The 6,571-nt window shown below is 35.4% G+C and overlaps 1 pseudogene; it reads left to right on the top strand.

Moving 5' to 3' along the window:
• Positions 1-4,409: 4,409 nt before the first annotated feature.
• LOC112829152 (L-lactate dehydrogenase B chain-like) lies at positions 4,410-5,606 on the top strand (annotated as a pseudogene).
• Positions 5,607-6,571: the final 965 nt, after the last annotated feature.

Here is a 6,571-nt window from a genome sequence, read left to right as displayed (position 1 = left end):
CATATGTCGATTTTTTCACATGAACTACTTAAGTAATACTTCATCTATTCTTCAATTGAGTGAATTACTTTTTAAGGCTCAAGGGCGGATCTGTAATATATCTCTAACTTAATCTTATTACTTTTCAGTCTGTTGAAATAATTTTAAATGTTAATTTCCATTCAACCTGTTACCTGGTTAACTCAGTTTTTAATTATCTGCTAATTTAAATAGCATGCAATTTATATCTGCTTTCAATTTGGTAACCAAAATATTGAACTGGTCAGGATCTCACTGCCATATCCCTAGAAAAGACCAGGTTAAAATGGTAGTTGTGTCTGTCTAGCTACTATGACCTGGCTGACTATCTTTTTTGTCCAATTCACACTTTATTTTCATAGTCCCAGCAATATCATGAGAGACTTTATTAAATCTCTTCCTGCAGGAAGAATACTTCATCAATAAGAAGGTTTTCTGATTACTAGTTTTTTTAAAGAAACATCATTATCTTTTTAAAAATTACAATCTTATGTGGAACAATTATAGAACATAAAAAAGTGGAGCTGCTGTAGTTGAAAAGATGGGACACCTACAATCATCACCCCCATTCCTCTCATCCTCTTCCTAAGACACGGCTGCCCACACACCTCAGGGCTCCAAGGAAGACATTTGAGGACACAAATGACATCCTGTCTTAACTATCCGTAGAGTCAGCCTCACCAGGAAGGACATGAGACTAATTCAGTATGGCATAAACAAGAAGAATACATGCTCATGCTTTGGGTTCCACTCTTCTATTTGAGGTTACTCCTTAGAATCTGTTTAATAATTTTATCAGATAATGTCTAAGAGAAATACTTCCAAGCTTAATGGTCTATAAGTTCACCCTTTGTAATAGAGGAATTATAGTTAATGCAGAAGTCAGATCCTGGTATCTGGTATATCCTCTTAACAACTCTCACCTAAATACTTATGTGAGAGATCTTGATAAAGATCAATTAAGGGACCAAAATTGCAATGGCTCAGGAAACTAAAAATAAGAACAGGCCATATGGTGTTGTGTGAAGGGAATTTTCAATGACTTAGAATACACATTCTAGGGTAGATCTAGTCCATTTACTGTAACAGCATTGCATAAACAGCTGCATCCCTAGGGTCTGCTCATAACCTTATGACTTAAGGATTATGTTGACCAGAAAATCTGGCAGCCAACTAAACCCTGATGCCCAAAAATTCCAATAAAAATTATCTCTCTCTCTCTCCCTCCCTCTCTCTATCCATCCATCCACATTATTCCTACTGAACACATTGCTACAGGTCTAGATCTAAAAGCAAGAATTTACCAGTATGCAATAGGCTGAGTATCTAGATAGGAGTAGTATATGTACTCTGTATTCTGTAAATAAAGCATCAGCATAGAAGTATCAAATATGAGTAAACCAGGTGGTATTAAATAGCATGACATAGGGTTTATGGAAAAGTGTTTCAACATAAAGTCAAAGAACTATCCTGAAGATTCAGAGAAAGAACAAACTTCTGAAATAATTTTTATAAGAATAAGTGGGAAGTACTTGAGCATATTTGTCTTACCCTCCTAGTAAAAGTCTAATAACATGACCACTATGAAGTAGAAATAGAAGCCAGTATTAATCAGTATGTTTTTGGCTGCAAGTAACAATTCTGATGTGGGATGGCTTAAACAATAAACGCATTCTTTTCTTTTTTCCTTTTTTTTTTTTTGTTTCAAGTTTTTATTTAAATTTTAGTTGGTTAACATATAATGTAATATTAGTTTCAGGAGTAGAATTTAGAGATTCATCACTTACATATAACACCCAGTGCTCATCACAAGTGCCCTCCTTAATACCCACCATTTAATCCAAACCCCTCCAGCAGCCCTCGGTTTGTATTCTATAGTTAAGAGTCTCTGTTATGGTTTGCCTCTCTCTCTCTCTCTCTCTCTCTCTCTTTTTTTTCTTCCCCCAGGTTCATCTGTTAAGTTTCTTAAATATGAGTGATATCATATGGTATTTGTCTTTCTCTGACCAACTTATTTCACTCAGCATAATATACTCTAGCTCCAACTACATCATTGTAAATGGCAAGATTTCATACTTTTTGATGGTTCAGATCCTGAATATATTCCACTGTATATATACACCAGCTCTTCTTTATCCATTCATCTATCAATGGATATTTGGGCTCTTAAAGTAATTTGGGGGGCACCTGGGTGGCTCAGTCTTGGTTAAGCATCTGCCTTCGGCTCGGGTCATGATCCCAGGGTCCTGGGATCTAGCCCTATGTCTGGCTTCCTGCTCAGCAGGGCATCTGCTTCTCCCTTTCCATCTTCCCTTCTCCCTGCTCATGCTTGCTCCCTCTCTCTCTCTCAAATAAATAAATAAAAATCTTTTAAAAAAAGTAATTTGGTTATTGTTGATAATGCTGCTATAAACATCAGGGTGCCCCTTTGAATCAGTATTTTTGTGTTGTTTCAGTAAACACTGAGTAGTGCAATTGCTGGATTTTTAACTTTTGGGGGAAACTCCATACTGTTTTCCAGAGTAGCTGCATCAGTTTGCATTCCCAACAACAGTGAATAGGGGTCCCCTTTCTCCGCATCCTTGACATCATCTGTTATTCCCTGTGTTGTCAAATTTAGCCATTCTGACAGGTTTGAGGTGATATCTCATTGTAGTTTTGGTTTGTATTTCCCTGATGTTGAGTAGCTTTTCATATGTGTGTTAGCCATCAGGATGTCTTCTTTGGAAAAATGTCTATTCATGTCTTCTGCCCATTTCTTAACTGGATTATTTATAAATACATTATTTTCTTACATAACTAGAATTCAAAGGCAGAGTGGATTCTCATGTAGGGTCATTACAGAGGTCAAGTTGTCATCAGGGCCTTTGTGTTCTTCCACCCTAATTGTGTTGTTTTTTGTTTGCTTGTTTTTTTTAGGCTGGCTTATCTCAAGTCTCAAAATGGCTACAGCAGTTCCATGTGTCACATCTATGCATACCAATGTGCACATGATAAAAAGGGATGAAGTTTCCCAAGTCTCTTTCTTAAGAGAGAAAACTATTGTGCAGAAGCTCCTGGTCAGCTTCTCTTCACATTGATCTGAACTGAATTATATGAATGTTACTTAGGCAATTACTGAAATGTGAAATAAAACAACTATGACTGGCTTAGACAAAATACTCGGGGAGATTATTACATCCATTACAGGCTATAGAGAGAGAAAAAGATGGGATGAAGTAGTAGGTTGTAGAAGGGAACTACCTAAAGAGAGAAATTAGAATGCACACTGGAAAAAGTAAAGAGCAGGAATGAAATTGAGAACATTGGATTGACAATAATAAACTAAAGGAGCTCTCCTTGTGTGCTAAAAAGGACCTAAACATTTTAGAAAGCTAAAAAAGATATGGAAGGAAGAGAATAGAGACTAAAACGTATGCTTATCATGATAAATAAAGGGAAAAAACTGGATGAAAGACAAAGACCAGAAGGAACATTTTCATGGGTGAAATTGACTTGAGCCTATAGATTAAATGTGATCACATATGTTCCAGGTAAAATGAGTAGTAAGAGACCCATACTTTTACATTGTTAAATCCTACAAGTATATTGTCAGGGAAATTAAAAACTACTTAAAAAGGGACAAAAATTATACTAGTCTTAGACTTTTATTGTGCGGTACTAAATTGTAAACAGCAACGCCTGTAGAATTTTTAGAAGAAAAAAATGTAATTTAAGAATTCTATGTGTAGTACTATAGTCAATCTAGTTTGAAAACAAAAGAATAGCTGTGTTTAAGAATTCTGAAAATACATTCCTTATTTTCCTTTCCTTGCAATTGAAGATATACATAAGTGGGTAACTCAAGCTAGAGAAAAATGTGGTATTGAATTTTTTTGAAGTTAAGTGGTAGGGATACAAGATTCAAATGCTCATCTAAGATGTCATTCAAACGTAAAGACAACAGAATAATTTTCTTAGGGATTAAAAGCCCCATTAAACACAAGACTTATATATTCTTTCAGAAAGAGACATTCCTCAGTCACTTTAAGAACCTAAGAATAGTAATGTAGTAATATAAAAAGACTGGTTGTTGGATTGTAAGCAACCTAATTGGATGAAGTATAAATAGCTATGGTAGTATGATTATTCAACTGAATGCAAAATACAAAACTATTGAAAGTGGTGTTTTATATAGTAGAACAATATATATACTAATAAGCAGTTTCGTAACTCATTCAGAAAAATAAAAATAAACAAAACTAAGAAATGGGTAGGAAAGGAATAACAAGGAGTGATAAATTCCTTTAGCAAAGAAATGACTCAAAGTCATTTCTTTTTGCCCTTGAGAAATAGAAAAATACCAGTTTAAAAATATATGAGAAGTGAACATTGTCTTCTTTGCACGACTCTCCCCGCGGGTTCTCTCTGGGCACAATGGCAACTCTTAAGGAAAAACTGATTGCACCAGTTGCAGAAGAAGAGGCAACCATCCCAAACAATAAGATCACTGTAGTGGGTGTTGGACAAGTTGGTATGACGTGTGCCATCAGCATTCTGGGAAAGTCTCTGGCTGATGAACTTGCCCTTGTGGATGTTTTAGAAGATAAACTCAAAGGAGAAATGATGGATCTGCAACATGGGAGCTTATTTCTTCAGACACCTAAAATTGTGGCAGATAAAGATTACTCTGTGACTGCCAATTCTAAGATTGTGGTGGTGACTGCAGGAGTCCGCCAGCAGGAAGGAGAGAGCCGGCTCAATCTGGTGCAGAGGAATGTTAATGTCTTCACATTCATTATTCCGCAGATAGTCAAGTACAGTCCTGATTGTATCATAATTGTGGTTTCCAACCCAGTGGATATTCTCACATATGTTACCTGGAAACTAAGTGGACTACCCAAGCACCGTGTAATTGGAAGTGGGTGTAATCTGGATTCTGCTAGATTTCACTATCTCATGGCTGAAAAACTTGGCATTCATCCCAGCAGCTGCCATGGATGGATTTTGGGAGAACATGGCGATTCAAGTGTGGCTGTGTGGAGTGGAGTGAATGTGGCAGGCGTTTCTCTTCAGGAACTAAATCCAGAAATGGGAACAGACAACGACAGTGAAAATTGGAAGGAAGTGCATAAGATGGTTGTGGAAAGTGCCTACGAAGTCATCAAGCTAAAAGGATATACCAACTGGGCTATTGGATTAAGCGTGGCTGATCTCATTGAATCCACGTTGAAAAATGGTGAAGGGGATGTATGGCATTGAGAACGAAGTCTTCCTGAGCCTTCCATGTATCCTGAATGCTCGGGGCTTAACCAGTGTGATCAACCAGAAGCTGAAGGATGATGAGGTTGCGCAGCTCAAGAAAAGTGCAAATACCTTGTGGGACATCCAGAAAGACCTAAAAGATCTGTGACTTCTGGCTTCTAGGCTGTAGAAATTTAAAACTATGATGTGATTAACTGTGAGCCTTTAGTTTTTCATCCATATACATGGATCACAGTTTGCTTTTATCTTCCTAAATATGTGAATCTGGGCTCACAAAATCAAAGCCCATGCTTGGTTTAATGCTTGCAATATGAGCCCTTGAACAAATAAAATTAACTATTGCAGTGTGAAAAAAAAAGTATGAGAAGTGTTATCACTAGTAAAATTAAAAACAAAAAACTTCCCAAACTACTATGAAATAAAACAAAAAATAGACTTTTGCAAAAATAAAAATAAAAACCAACTGAAGTGTATGGAAGCACATCAAATTAGAAGGTATAAAAAAATTAAGAGGTATGATTCAATCATTTCATAATGGTTATAAATACAAAGGTTAAGAAAATGTTCTCTATGTTGCTTAGAAAAGGATGTCTATAAGAAGACAGACCAAGGATACACCAGAAAATCAGAAATAAAAAAGAAGATATTCAGTTATTGATTAAGCAAGATATCCAAATAAAAAATAATGAAGATTAGATTTTTTTGCATTGATAACCTTTTTTTACCCTAAAACGGAATAAAAATTTCTAGCCTCATATAGACACATTTATCAAAAAAATTAATCAAAGAAAAATTAATACAAAGGTAATTAACAGGGGAAATATAAATAGTTAATAAAAACATCAAACTCTTCTTCCTCACTGAGATTCCAAGAATGCAAATCGAAATAACAAGATACTGTTTTTACCTTTTAAGTTGTAAAATCTTATGTAATTGTGACAGTCAATTTTTTGAGGATTCCTTGGGAAGGTATTCTCACATATGTACATTGAATCAAACTCTGGAAAGCAGTTAAATAATGCACATAGAGACATTTTATATAGTCATTTTCATTTATATAGTCATTTATAGTAAAGGAATGAATGCTAAGGCAAAAATCTAAAAAAGTAATATATTTATATGTAATGTAATGATGTTCATCACACTTTACAACAGTCTAAAATTAGAAATAAATATCACTCATTGAAAATAGAAGGAGAGATAAAAAGCTTACAGAACAAACAAAAACTAAAGGAATTTGCAAACACGAAACCAGCCCTCCAAGAAATATTGAGAGGGGTCCTCTAAGCAAAGAGAGAACCTAAAAGCA

This window comes from Callorhinus ursinus, unplaced genomic scaffold (assembly GCF_003265705.2).
Source record: "Callorhinus ursinus isolate GAN/ISIS: 27379988/994484 unplaced genomic scaffold, GSC_fseal_2.0 scaffold1, whole genome shotgun sequence".
Lineage (NCBI taxonomy): Eukaryota > Metazoa > Chordata > Mammalia > Carnivora > Otariidae > Callorhinus > Callorhinus ursinus.
The sequence above is the reverse complement of the archived record's forward strand: the minus strand, read 5'-3'. Positions and strand labels throughout refer to the sequence as shown.